At 44.2% G+C, this 15,219-nt stretch overlaps 1 protein-coding gene across 3 annotated transcripts in view; it reads left to right on the forward strand.

The window, feature by feature from the left end:
• The window catches only part of LOC126416268 (nucleolar protein 4-like), a 436,257-nt gene that overhangs the window by 193,120 nt on the left and 227,918 nt on the right, over positions 1-15,219 (forward strand). The gene's annotated exons all lie outside the window — the stretch shown is intronic.

A 15,219-nucleotide genomic window follows, 5' to 3' on the forward strand; every position in this document is an offset into this window, starting at 1 on the left:
CTTTCGCTCTGTCCTGCTGCTACAGTCTCTCACTGTTACTGTCTCCCTCTTGCTCTCTCTTAATTCCAGTATCTCGTTCGTTCTTGCTTCCTACTGTCGCCGTTTCTTCTCAACGTCACTATCTCTCTCTTCCTCGTTGTCATTGTCATATATTCTGTCTGTGATTACCACTGGCTCTCATCCACTTCGACTTTCTCTTTATTCTCCTCTCCCTCTCTTCTCGCCCACCTGGCACGCCCTCCTTCACCCTCCTCCTAGTACTGTTCTACTGTTCTATAACTGTCACCTGTGTTCCACTGCCACTGTGTCCTTCTCTTTCCCCCGCACTATCATTATCTCGTTCGCGAATATATTGGAACGCCAAAGTTTTTGGGAAAAAATTTAAGAGGGTTCGGACGGTAGATTGAGGCAGCTGGTACCCTATTTTTCACTCAGTGTCTTATGTAAACAGGAACATATTCGCATTTTTTGTGCTCCGATTGGGCATTTTTCCGCTGGTTCCCTTCTTTTCTGCGCTGCAGCAGAGCATGTAAGTCTTATAAAAGAAATATATTGGTCAGTAATATTTAGATCGTTTCCATATGTAAAATTAAAATAATGCAAACCCAATTTCATGCCTTAGACGATTTTAGGTGCAAAAAGATTCTGCGTGCGCTTCAGTACTACAATATGGGGTTGGCAGATGATAACGGAGACACTTTACAGCATATTTCTCTCTTCTCCGTGCTACGTAATTTTATGAACTATGTTTTCGCCTCACATCGGATTTTACTTACGTATTTTACGTGTACAAGTAGGGTAACGATGAACTTATGTATCTTGCAAAAGGGAAGAGGTATGGAGAAAATTTTCATGGTTGTTCGACCGTTGTTTCTTAGGAATACGTCTAAAAAATTACAGCCATTTGCCATGCATAGCTGTCGCGGAATCGACGGCTGGGTTTTGGTACCCAAGAAACAAGTTTTTGGGGTCAGTCTCTATAACGGATACGGACTTTTGAAAAGGGGAGATGGCGCCTCTAGATAACTGCCTAGAGAATATATCGTTAAAATTTGAGTAATTTGCTAGAGTTACTTGTTATTTAGATTTCGCTTCGTACAGCATTTTACATGTGGAGGTAGGGTAACTTACATCTATATCTTGAAAACGGATAAAGATATCAAGAAAATTTTCAAGGTTGTTCGAGGTCGGGATCTAAGGATAATATCGTAAAACTTTTCAGCCATTTTCTGGGCACAACCGTCTTGGAATCCTCGGTCGGGGTTTGGTCATTTGGTGACGGCGAAAATACAGTAAAAAATCCTTTTGTGGGGTTTTCCAAAAACTGCCCATGAGTTAATGAGGGCTTCATAAGTCCCATTAAGCCAACCGTACACATCAAATGCAAAAAGAACCACCCCATTTGCTGCATTTGCCTAAGCAGGAGGAAGTGTCCAAAATTCATACGTTGACCTTGTGCTGTAGGACAGTGACAGTAAGTCGATCCTTCTGTTGCAGTTACAAACTGTCCCTAGGCCAAGAGGTATCAAAACACTTCACCCTACCTTTTTATCACCAACAGAAGCGAATGTATATGCACCGGAAAATCCTGTTTTTATGCGCGGCATTTTGGAACATATTAGGTACGCACACTGCCGCATCCATGTAGGTTAGGATAGACGACAACGTAATAGCAACACTTGGAGTCTTTCCGAGACAAACGTGAGACGCTGAGCGTGTGTAGGACAGAAACTGTGGTATGACTACCACTAAGGCTGGTTATTTGCTACTGGTGATGGTGGTGGTGGAGGTGGTAAGCTCCTATTGGGCCAAACTGCTTAGGTCATCGGTCCCTAGGCTTAAATACTACTTAATCTAACTTAAACTAACTTACGCTAAGGACAACAGACACACCCATGCCCGAGACAGGACTCGAACCTCCGACGGGGGAAGCCGCGTGAACCCTGACAAGGCGCCATAGACCGTGTGGCTAGCCCGCGCGGCGCTGTTTGCTAGTACACGGACCGTATCCATATGGTATGCTGCGCTGTATCGCATCATGCCCTCGGTGGGGAATTCCAGCCTGCTACAAGAGACGTTGGTCCTGGCAAGCCGCCTCCGAACAGGCCCGATTTTAGGCGGCGGGGTGGAGGGCACGCTGCGCCGTCAGCGGCTGTGGCGGGGGCGGGCGCGGGGGCGTTTGCGAGACGGCCCCCTCGTTATTGGCGTAGCAGCCCCAAGGCCGGCCCGATATTGCCGCTACAGCCCCCGGGGGAGGCGCGCTGTCCCCGGAGCTGCCCGCAACCCCGGCAGCGCGCCTCTTTTATATTGGACATTCCACGTTGCTCATAAATTCACTCACGTCCCCGAAGTCTTGCAGTACTGACTCATTCTCTCGTCTCTGGCATGCCTCCACTTGTTTTCACCACTCGAGGGGCAACAGCCGGTTGTGTTTCTCATTCCACTTACACGGTACTCTTCAATATAGGGTGCTTCTGCTTTCACTCATTTTGAAACAGCTGTAGACATTCTTTATGTGGTCTCACGTAATAGTCTGGTCTGCATATTGCCATTGTTGAATTCCGACATCCTTTTTTGTATATGCCTTTCAGCAGCTGTAGTAAATTCTATCAGTTGCATCTTTTATTTATGTATTTCCACATTATTTTCCCTCCCAGCAGACACACACACGTATATAGGTGTGTGTGTGTGTCTGCCGGGAGAGAAAATAATGTGAACATACACAAACAAACAAAAATGTACTGATTTAATTTTATTATTTACTAAACCTGCTGAACGGCATGTGCAAAAAGGATGTCAAGAATTCAAAAATGGCAAGATGCAGAACAGATGCCTGAAATGAACTATACAGGGTGTAACGGGAATAAGTGCAGGTACTTCTACTGTTGACTGAGGACAGTGTACTAAACAGCATTATATCAGTATTTACGTCATTTGGTGACTGATAATTATAGGTACTAGGAGCAGTATGTTCTTAGGTTGGTTAGTACCTCCTAGTCATGTGTCAAGTGCAAGCCATTAATGCTTAATTTCCCCTGGGCTGCACGCCAGGTGTGGAAGAGTGACGCGTGGAAGCGAAATGGCCATGCATACCGACAGGCGTGGTCCATTTAGTGGTGCATTTACGACTGTGCAGAAAATATCAGGTAGTAAATTATGTGATGTGTTTGTGGAAAGTCTTCAACGCAGTGAAAAAGACAACACACTGATATATACTGCGTATATTTTAAAGCACCTCATATAAAAATTTCTGCACTTATACCTGTTACACCCAGTATAGCATTAACAAAAATAAAAAGAGAGTGATCGAATGTAGTCGAACTAAGCAAGGTGATGCTTAGGAATGTTAGTGTAGCAACAGAATAACAATGGCGGAGACGATATAAAATGCAGACTGACAATAGCTAGAAAAGCGTTTCTGGAAAAGAGAATTTTTTTAACATGGAACATAAATTTAAATATTAGGAAGTGTTTTCGGAAGGTATTCACCCGCCAGGTTAGCTGAGGGCGCTAATGCGCTGCTTCCTGGACTCGGATAATCGCGCCGGCCCCAGATCGAATCCGCCTGGCGGATTAACGATGAGGGCCGGCCAGCCTTGATGTGGTTTTTAGGCGGTTTTCCATATCCCACTAGGTGAATACCAGGCTGGTCCCCATGTCCCGCCTCAGTTATACGACTTGCAGACATTAGGAAACGTTCGCACTATTTCACGACTTACGCGAGATGCAGACAGTTGGACAGTTGGGGTACACTGATTTCGTCCAGGGGGGGTGCGGGGTGCTGACAGGAAAGACATCCGGCCACCCTCTGCCACTAACAATGCCAAATCCATAGTAACATGCCCGACCCCACGTTGACGTCGGACAGAGGCCCAAGGAAATGATGATGATTTTCGGAAGGTATTTGGTCTGCAATCCTGAAAGGAATGAGAAGTGGAAGACAGACAGCGCAGACCAGAATACTGTAGAAGTTTTTCAAACAAGGTGCTAGAGAAGAATGCTCAAGATTAGATCGAGTAACTGATGATGATGTATTGAATCGAGTGTGTGTGTGTGTGTGTGTGTGTGTGTGTGTGTGTGTGTGTGTGTGTGTGTGTGTCTGTGTCTGAGTGCGTACGTCTGTTTTGACTTTAGACCACTCAAAAGCGATGCTGAATCGAATTGCGGGAAAAAAGAAATTTGTGTCACAGCTCGACCAAAGGACGGCACTATCGGTTGATAAGAATACATCCTGAGGCATGAAGGAATTGTCAATTTGGTAATGGTGCATGTCTAGGGACGGGGGGAGGGGATTAAGAATTGTAGAGAGACAATAAGGACTGAATACAGTAAGCAGGTTCAAATGGTTGTAGTTTGCAGTAGTTATAACGAGGCTTAGACAGAACGAATAGCATGGAGAGCTGCATTACTTCAGTCTTAGGACAACAACAGCAGATGTATATGATCTGCTGGTTGTATAATGTATATTCACAAAAATGTGCCGACCACTGTGGCCGAGCGCTTCTAGGCGCTTCAGTCCGGAACCGCATTGCTGCTGCGGTAGCAGGTTCGAATCCTGCCTCCGGCATGAATGTGTGTGATGTCCTTAGGTTAGTTAGGTTTAAGTAGTTCTAAGTCTAGGGGACTGATGACCTCAGATGTTAAGTCCCATAGTTCTTAGAGCCATTTTTGAACCACAAAAATGTGTATTTACAGTGGCTTGATTTTATTCTGGCATCCCTTGAAATGAGCCATGCTCGAGACTAGTAGTGGAAAAAATAAAATAACGTACTGGCGTGGAATACACATATAAAAATGCACTTCATACAGTCTGATAAGGAAAGTTTTTAGTTTTTCGTCAGGATGAGACTATGAAACCTTGAATGTTTTCCACAAAGCCATAAGCGAATTCAGAACTCATATATGTATTGCATATAGCGGCAGCTTTAATGTAGCCAAAAGAACATGGTATAGTGGAGGCCCGTATGTCATTAACCATTATAAGTTACTGTGTACGTTCCAGGTAGCCGTGTGAAAAGTAATTTTTTCATCTTTTCAAAAGTGAAATCAGCTACAAACGAGATTTTCGTAATGGCCGGCTAAATCTCTCAGTATCCTCCATGAGCTGGAAATGGGACTCAGGATTTCTGTCACCTTCTCTCTAATCTGACATGTACAATAGGAGTGTAGTGCTCGCTGTTGCGTACTTTGCCTTGTACCTTTTAACTACTCCCTCACCATGTGATTTGAAAGAGGTCAGTGACCTTTGTTTAAACCCCAAGTAGCGTCTCCGAACTGCTGCTTGTTAGACACCGCTGAAGCTCGAGGTGAGGGTGTAAGGGTCAAGAGTTGCGTAGAGGCGCCCTCCGACCCCAGACCGGTCGCCCGGCCGTACCGTCTCTCCAGAAACAAACAGGTCTCTCCGGGCCCGTGAGGTTCGCGCTCTCTCGCCTTCTTCCATTATCGGCTCTCTGACACTATTTCGCTGCGTGCAACTTTCAGCTCCTTTCGCCAGTCTGGATTACAGTCTTGTGGTTGGTTGGTTGGTTTTGGGGAAGGAGACCAGACAGCGAGGTCATCGGTCTCATCGAATTAAGGAAGGACGGGGAAGGAAGTCGGCTGTGCCCTATGAAAGGAACCATCCTGGCATTTGCCTCGAGCGATTTAGGGAAATAACCGAAAACCTAAATCAGGATGGCCGGACGCGGGAGTGAACCGTCGTCCTCCCGAATGCGAGTCGAATGTCTAACCACTGCGCCACCTCGCTCGGTACAGTCTTGCGTGTAATTAGTTACCAGTACGTCATTACGTGATAAAAAAAAAAAAGGTTCAAATGACTCTGAATACTATGGGACTGAACATCTGAGGTCATCAGTCCCCTAGACTTAGAACCACTTAAACCTAACTAACCTAAGGACATCACACACATCCATGCCCGAGGCAGGATTCGAACCTGCGACCGTAGCGGTCGCGCGGTTGCAGACTGAAGCGCCTAGAACCGCTCGGCCACTCCGGCCGGCGATCAAGCACAGTCGCGGAGTTTAAAGGAATAGCGCCAAGAAATTAGTTTTGTTCTTTTGGGAGGATTCTTCCCAGGCCATTTCGAACCTTATAAAACGGTGACTGCGGATTACGTAACTTAATAATCGTATCGTAAAAAAATGCGAGTAGTAGAATTTACATATTCATTGAAATGTCGATGCTAAATTAAATGGAACTCCTAGAACTTAATGGTAAAGTTGACGCGCTAATATTACACATACATTAGACCAAGGGAAAGCAATAGTAGTAAAGCTGCCATCAACATAACGGTCGATTTGAAAGCCACGGTTGTTTACTAAGCATGGAGGTGGCACGATCTTGCCTCCCTCGGAACGTTCGAGCTGACCTCTAGTTCGCCCTGGACGCCGATTAACGTTGCAAGTTGGCATTTATCACAGCAACAAACATTTCAAGAAATGAAAGAAGAGGTAACAGAAAAAAATCGTAGGACTGACCAGGGATCGATCCCCATACACTTGTCTCCTAATGTGGCACTTACATACTGAGCCAACGATGCATGCTAAACCAGCAGTAAGCGTCGCAAAAAAATATTAAAATGTGATCAGCTCTTATTGATACAGAACTGCTGAAAATAAATATGTAGATGAAATACGTGAAGATTATAAATATGGAAAGTAACAATTTGCCATGCTTTTTATAACGTCAATACTATTTTATTAATCAGTTAAGTCACTTGAAATGTCACTGTATACAGGGTGTTACAAAAAGGTACGGCCAAACTTTCAGGAAACATTCCTCACATACAAAGAAAGAAAATATGTTATGTGGACATGTGTCCGGAAACGCTTACTTTCCATGTTAGAGCTCATTTTATTACTTCTCTTCAAATCACATTAATCATGCAATGGAAACACACAGCAACAGAACGTACCAGCGTGACTTCAAACACTTTGTTAGAGGAAATGTTCAAAATGTCCTCCGTTAGCGAGGATACATGCATCCACCCTCCGTCGCATGGAATCCGTGATGCGCTGATGCAGCCCTGGGTTGCGTAGACAAGAGCTTTCAAATGCCCCCATAAATAAAAGTCAAGAGGGTTGAGGTCAGGAGAGCGTGGAGGCCATGGAATTGGTCCGCCTCTACCAATTCATCGGTCACCGAATCTGTTGTTGAGAAGCGTACGAACACTTCGACTGAAATGTGCAGGAGCTCCATCGTGCATGAACCACATGTTGTGTCGTACTTGTAAAGGCGCATGTTCTAGCAGCACAGGTAGACTATCCCGTATGAAATCATGATAACGTGCTCCATTGAGCGTAGGTGGAAGAACATGGGGCCCAATCAAGACATCACCAACAATGCCTGCCCAAACGTTCACAGAAAATCTGTGTTGATGACGTGATTGCACAACTGCGTGCGGATTCTCGTCAGCCCACACATGTTGATTGTGAAAATTTATAGTTTGATCACGTTGGAATGAGGAAGTACAGTACATACTGACGAAACTAAAATGAGCTCTTAGCATGGAAATTAGCGTTTCCGGGAATATGTCCACATAACATCTTTTCTTTATTTGTGTGTGAGGAATGTTTCCTGAAAGTTTGGCCGTACCTTTTTGTAACACCCTGTATATGGCAGTAGTTACCACGTAAGTCTAACACATTTGATTCCGTGGCTGAGTGCGTGTCAGACCTAATTCCGAGCCAACCTAGATTTTTTTGTCATTTTTTAGCTTCTTTCGCCTGTAAAAACTCTTTGTGTATGTGAAAAAGTTAAAGCAGCACCATGTTTCAAATACTGCATTAAATATAGGTCTTTGAAACATTGATTGCGTAAGTTAGTTCAGACGTCAATGAAATATGAGGATGTAACAGTTCCAAAAGGCTTAATGCGAGGTTGAACCAAATTTTGGGTAGGGGGATTTGAAGAGTGAGCAATCCAAGAATACTAGTTAAATACTCGAATAATTTTCTACCGCTTGAAATATGGTATAGTATTTTGGCGTTCAAATAAACGTTTGGATAAGCATCTTGATTTAGGCCTCTGTTAAACAATGCAGCGAAGTGCGAATGACTGTGAAGAGTGAAGTGCATTGTATACTGATTTACAAACTGACCAATAGGAAATCATACACTCCCAAGACTGATGCATACTGATCAAGAAATCAATGCCTCATAGCTACATTTTACTTCTTTCTTCTGTCACAACAAGTTTTGAAGTTAACTCCTCGCTGGCGACCATGTGGCTCAGACGAAAAGCGAAATTCCGTAAGACCCGCTGAAGTGTCTGAACGTCGATGCTGTCGATGACCTACTGAATATCTGTTTTCAGCTCAGCAATGGTTTTGGGGTTATTGCTGTACACATTGTCTTTAATATAACCCCTCAAAAAGGAGTCTAATGTGTTCAGATACGGAAAATATGGCGGCTAATCGAGGCCCATGTCAACGGCCTACGGGTGCCCCAGAGCCAGAATGCGGTCCCCAAAGTGCTCCTCCAGGACATCAGATATTCTCCTCCTTCGATGGGGTCGAGCACCGTGTCTCCTACCATCCAAACTTTACAGATGCTCTCATGCGAACCTTGCAGAACTGGCACTCCTGCAAGAAAGGATATTGCAGAGACATGGCTTAGCCACAGCCTAGGGGATATATCCAGAATGAGATTTTCGCTCTGCAGCGGAGTGTGCGCTGATATGATATCAGTACACACTCCGCTGCAGAGTGAAAATCTCATTCCTTCACGTACTGTTCTGTAGTCACCGTGCCGTCAAGGAATATCGCACCGATTATTCCGTGACAGGACATTGCAGACCACAGTCACCCGTTGTGGGTGAAGAGACTTGTCGACCGCGAAGCGCGGATTCTCAGTCCCACAAATGCGGCAGTTTTACTTATTGACGAACCCATCCAGATTGAAGCGGGCATCGTCGCTAAACCATACCATACTAATTCCCATCATGATCCGCGCCCAACCGTGTAGTTTGAACGTCCTACGGCAAACCGCTCAGAAGAGATGACGATTTTGTTTCTTATAGTTCAATAATTGTCCCCTGTATCTTACTTCATTAAATGAACGAACAAGTAATAGCAGGTATCGCAATTGTTGTTGTTGTTGTCTTCAGTCCTGAGACTGGTTTGATGCAGCTCTCCATACTACCCTATCCTTTGCAAGCTTCTTCATCTCCCAGTACTTACTACAACCTACATCCTTCTGAATCTGCTTTGTCTATTCATCTCTTGGTCTCCCTTTACAATTTTTACCCTCCACGCTGCCCTCCAATGCTAAATTTGTGATCCCACGATGCCTCAGAACATGTCCTACCAACCGGTCCCTTCTTCTTGTCAAGTTGTGCCACAAACTCCTCTTCTCCCCAATTCTATTCAATACCTCCTCATTAGTTATGTGATCTACCCATCTAATCTTCAGCATTCTTCTGTAGCACCACATTTCAAAAGCTTCTATTCTCTTCTCTGTCTAAACTATTTATCGTCCATGTTTCACTTCCATACATGGCTACACTCCATACAAATACTTTCAGAAACGACTTCCTGACACTTAAATCTATACTCGATGTTAACAAATTTCTCTTCTTCAGAAACGCTTTCCTTGCCATAGCCAGCCTACATTTTATATCCCCTCTACTTCGACTATCATCAGTTATTTTGCTCCCCAAATAGCAAAACTCACTTGCTACATTAAGTGCCTCATTTCCTAATCTAATTCCCGCAGCATCACCCGATTTAATTCGACTACATTCCAATATCCTCGTTTTGATTTGGTTGATGTTCATCTTATATCCTCCTTTCAAGACACTGTCTATTCCGTTCAGCTGCTCTTCCAGGTCCTTTGCTGTCTCTGACAGAATTACAATGTCATCGGCGAACCTCAGAGCTTTTATTTCTTCTCCATGGATTTTAATACCTGATCCGAATTTTTCTTTTGTTTCCTTTACTGCTTGCTCAATATACAGATTGAATAACATCGGGGAGAGGCTACAACCCCGTCTCACTCCCTCCGTTGTGATTGCACCTACGGTACGGCCATCTGTATCGCTGAGGCACGCAAGCCTCCCCACCAACGGCAAGGCCCGTGGTTCATGGGGGTAGGGTATCGCATTTACTAGCAGTGAAACTGTTACGGAAAATCAAAACGAACTTTTGGACAATATTGGAATCAGGAAGAGCAACACCGTCCGTAAACAAGTTGGAAAAAAAGTGAGGACTCGTGGCGGTGGGCCGGCGACAGGGAGGTCACGAGACGGCCCGGAGCGGTGGGCCGGCCTTGCGCGTCATTATTTGCAGATAGTTAATTAATTAGCCGCGGCCTTGTGGGGCGCGGGGAACCCCCGCCTCTCCGCGCCACACCAGCTCTGTGTCCCCAGCGATGTCGGTCCGTGCGCGCGCGCGCGTGTGGCGGCCGTGTGCACGCAATAAAAGGACTGCGCGGATGGCCCGGAGGGGGGATGCGGTAGGGCGGCTTTCCTAAAGATAATTGCGCTAATTAATTACTGCGAACGAATTTGATTTAGTAACGGCGTGGCCTTATCCCGCGTACAATGCCTGGCTCGCCGAGCAAACATAATTAGCTGCCTGTATTGTTTTCTCCGAAAATTTCGGTCAGAAAAGCTACCCCCACCACCGTCCGTCCGCTCCCCTTCGCAAAAACCATTAATTTCATATCGATAGACCGGCGCGAACTTTATTATTATAATTATTATTGTTCGGTCGATGGCGGTTTGTGTACTGTGCGGCGTTTCTTTTTTTGCCGCCTGGTTTCGGATGGACCTAATACGGACAGACGGACCGAAAAAGTCGCATCAGAGACCAGATTACATCGTTCCGTGCGTGATGATGGGTCGACGGGATTAGTGCATCGAATGGACGGACTTTGGGTCGCTAAATGCTAGTTCCATTTCATAATGTGTAATCCTTTGCGCGGTTATTCCCGAGCCTACCGCAATACGTGTGCTGCAGCGCTTTTGGTTAGGGGCTTTTCGTCGACTGCATATTTGACTGGCATGACTTCTGCATTCATCTCTATCTGTCACTTTGAAATGGCAAAAAACTGGAATCACGGCTGCATTGGCAACGCATTTCGATTGTTGTGCTACGGTGTGTCATTGTATTTGGCTACATCAATGCCCATCCCAGAGGCGCCCCATCGCCCACAAGCTAAAAAACGAGAAACTTAAATTACGGAATTCGTTGCCATCAGTAGTGGATGAATGTCCATTTTTTACTACGTGATAAATCAGACTGAACGTTACGAAAGTAAAACGTAACAATCGTCATTCCAAGTAATAGGTCTGTTACGACCTTCTTCCATCTCTTGTAGGGCCTACGCCACAAATGTTTTTCCTCTACGTATATAATTTACAATTTGTAGTGAGAATTCGAAACATTTCATTGTAGTAATGTACTAAAGCCAATTTTGTCCGTATTCTTGAAGATTTTATTTTGCATGTGATACCTTAAGCTCTTTGATTATGGTTTTATTATGTTTATAGTCTAGAAGACAACACCCAAATGTTCACATTACACAGTCAATTTCAGTGGCTGTCAAGCCTGCCCTTTGTTCACTTCCAATAGCCCATGATTCGCTATCGCAAACAGAGGGTTGGTCGTGCTGAAACTTTATAGACTGTTAATCTTGTTTGTTTGTGAGTTTTTATTGTTTTGAAAACATAATGGAGCATTATGGCAGGGGTAAAATACAGGGAGCGAAAGGCTATTTACAATTTGTACAGAAACCAGATGGCAGTTATAAGAGTCGAGGGGCATGAAAGGGAAGCAGTGGTTGGGAAAGGAGTGAGACAGGGTTGTAGCCTCTCCCCGATGTTATTCAATCTGTATATTGAGCAAGCAGTAAAGGAAACAAAAGAAAAATTCGGAGTAGGTATTAAAATTCATGGAGAAGAAGTAAAAACTTTGAGGTTCGCCGATGACATTGTAATTCTGTCAGAGACAGCAAAGGACTTGGAAGAGCAGTTGAACGGAATGGACAGTGTCTTGAAAGGAGGATATAAGATGAACATCTACAAAAGCAAAACGAGGATAATGGAATGTAGTCAAATTAAATCGGGTGATGCTGAGGGAATTAGATTAGGAAATGAGACACTTAAAGTAGTAAAGGAGTTTTGCTATTTAGGGAGTAAAATAACTGATGATGGTCGAAGTAGAGAGGATATAAAATGTAGACTGGCAATGGCAAGGAAATCGTTTCTGAAGAAGAGAAATTTGTTAACATCGAGTATAGATTTAAATGTCAGGAAGTCGTTTCTGAAAGTATTTGTATGGAGTATAGCCATGTATGGAAGTGAAACATGGACGATAACCAGTTTGGACAAGAAGAGAATAGAAGCTTTCGAAATGTGGTGCTACAGAAGAATGCTGAAGATAAGGTGGGTAGATCACATAACTAATGAGGAGGTATTGAGTAGGATTGGGGAGAAGAGAAGTTTGTGGCACAACTTGACTAGAAGAAGGGATCGGTTGGTAGGACATGTTTTGAGGCATCAAGGGATCACAAATTTAGCATTGGAGGGCAGCGTGGAGGGTAAAAATCGTAGAGGGAGACCAAGAGATGAATACACTAAGCAGATTCAGAAGGATGTAGGTTGCAGTAGGTACTGGGAGATGAAGAAGCTTGCACAGGACAGAGTAGCATGGAGAGCTGCATCAAACCAGTCCCAGGACTGAAGACCACAACAACAACATCGACACGCAGGTCGCCGAAGTGGCGTCAACTCGAAAGACTTGCACCAGGTGAGCGGCCAACCGGACGGGAGGCGCTAGCCACACGGCATTTCCATAGCTCTCTTGTTCGGTTTTAGGAAACCAAACGAAGAACACGTTTGGCGACGCCGTCTCTGGCAGGCTGCTTGAATTTGCATGCACAATGATATGACTCGCTAATTTCAACGCTAATTAAATCGGAAACGGCGCAACGTATCGAATTTGTTACTTAACCATTATTTATCAGCGCAGCGCAGCCTGCCCTGAACACAATTACAAGCTTTCTAGACAGTTTCTGACAACCCGTATACATTTAAATAATAACATGAGTTACTTTGAATTACTAATTTACATTATGGCAGGGGCCAGGACCCGAAAACGACAGTACAATAAACATAGAATGAATGTTTCCATGACAAGAGAGCACTAGTTGCTTATTTTTTCTGACAACGGCAAACATTCACATTTAACCTATGCGCCACACACAGCATTATTTCTGAGTGTCGGGATTCATGAGGATCTCGCTAGATACGCCTCAAAGGTCGCCTGTCAGGGACGAAGAATTAGTACGTTGTTCCCACTCGCGACCAGCAACAGAAGGGAGAGAAAAAGACGAACCTGTGTTATAGTGTTCATTTGTCTACCGTGCTCTCAGTTACGCTATTATGCAATAGTGGAGTACAAATAAAATGAAGAGCACAAGCGTGGTGTGGAACATAGCGATTTTATTTGCTAGAGGCAGAGCACCCAATGTTTTATTTCTAAGTGTTGTTCTCATCTTATTGCATGCTTCCGTACTGCGCAACAGGTGGCTGTCTGCAAAGGCTAACTGGGATCAGGTATTGTGTCATAAAACTTCTTCCCGAAGTTCCGTCTACCTGCAGCGTTTCTGTCTTTCCTTTTCCTTTTCTTTTTTTTCCCCTTCCTTCTTTCCACTTAAAAACTAATACGGTCACGCTAATTACCAATTAATGTAACCCGCAATAAAAAGAGAAACAGTTGACTCCTAGTTTCTCATAACTTGCAACGTTTTGTTCGTGAAAGGAGTAAGTTAGCCGGTGTGTTCCACTGTCGAATACACAGTTACCGAGTTAATTCTCGTGATTTTGTTATGTTATATTTATCCTTCAGTGTTTATGGACAAATAGCGACGAAGTAAAACGGAATACACTTATTCACATGTGGAAAGTAAGGCACGGAATTTATGTCACGGGAGATGTCAGCACCAATGCTTGCGTTCGACTTTAGTACTTGTCTAACTAATTAACTCTCGCAGAGCTATGGATCTTGAGATAATCATAGAGACTGGAAGTGCTGTCGTAATTTACTTCGATACCTCTGTTCATAGAACAGAAAGAGAGAGGAAAATTATTATTTAACGTCCCGTCTACGGCGAGGTCATTAGGAAGGGAGCAAAAACTCGGATCGGACAAGAAGGGCGAAGGAAAATGACCGTGTGCTGTTCAAATGAGCTATCCTGGCATTGTCCTTGAAAAGTTAAGGGAAATCATGGAAAACGTCAATCTGGACAACCATACTGGAATTTGTACCCTACCCCTCCCGAATGCATGTCCAGTACCTTAACAATTTCGCCGCTTTGTTCGATGTCTGTAGAAAAGACTATGAACCCACCACTATACATACTTCCACCAAGCATCTTGTTTTTTCATAACGATACTACGAATCAGTTGTCCATTGTGGCCGTGCAGTGCCCTGGTGTAACACAAAAAAGTGTGAAGTATTCAGCCGTAAAAATTTAAAGGTATTAACTTCAAACACAAGCTGAAGTCGTATGTGCATGATATCTCCTTCTACCTCGTAGAGTGGTTTCTTATGGTGGTGGTAGTAGAGGTGATGATGGTGTGTGTGTGTGTGTGTGTGTGTGTAGAGAGAGAAAGAGAGAGAGAGAGAGAGAGATATGGAAAGGGAGGTTCCTGCAAATGATCTGCATGCTGCCATATTTTTCAGTGAGAAATTGTGCTTCACACGTACAATACAGGGTGATTCAAAAAGAATACCACAACTTTAAAAATGTGTATTTAATGAAAGAAAGCCGGCCGAAGTGGCCGTGCGGTTAAAGGCGCTGCAGTCTGGAACGCAAGACCGCTACAGTCGCAGGTTCGAATCCTGCCTCGGGCATGGATGTTTGTGATGTCCTTAGGTTAGTTAGGTTTAACTAGTTAGTTTTAGGTGACTAATGACCTCAGCAGTTGAGTCCCATAGTGCTCAGAGCCATTTGAACCATTTTTTAATGAAAGGAACATAATATAACCTTCTGTTATACATCATTACAAAGAGTATTTAAAAAGATTTTTTTTTCACTCAAAAACAAGTTCAGAGATGTTCAATATGGCCCCCTCCAGACACACGAGCAATATCAACCCGATACTCCAACTCGTTCCACACTCTCTGTAGCATATCAGGCGTAACAGTTTGGATAGCTGCTATTATTTCTCGTTTCAAATCATCAATGGTGGCTGGGAGAGGTGGCGGAAACACCA

The sequence above is a fragment of the Schistocerca serialis genome, chromosome 8 (assembly GCF_023864345.2).
Source record: "Schistocerca serialis cubense isolate TAMUIC-IGC-003099 chromosome 8, iqSchSeri2.2, whole genome shotgun sequence".
Classification (NCBI taxonomy): Eukaryota; Metazoa; Arthropoda; class Insecta; order Orthoptera; family Acrididae; genus Schistocerca; species Schistocerca serialis.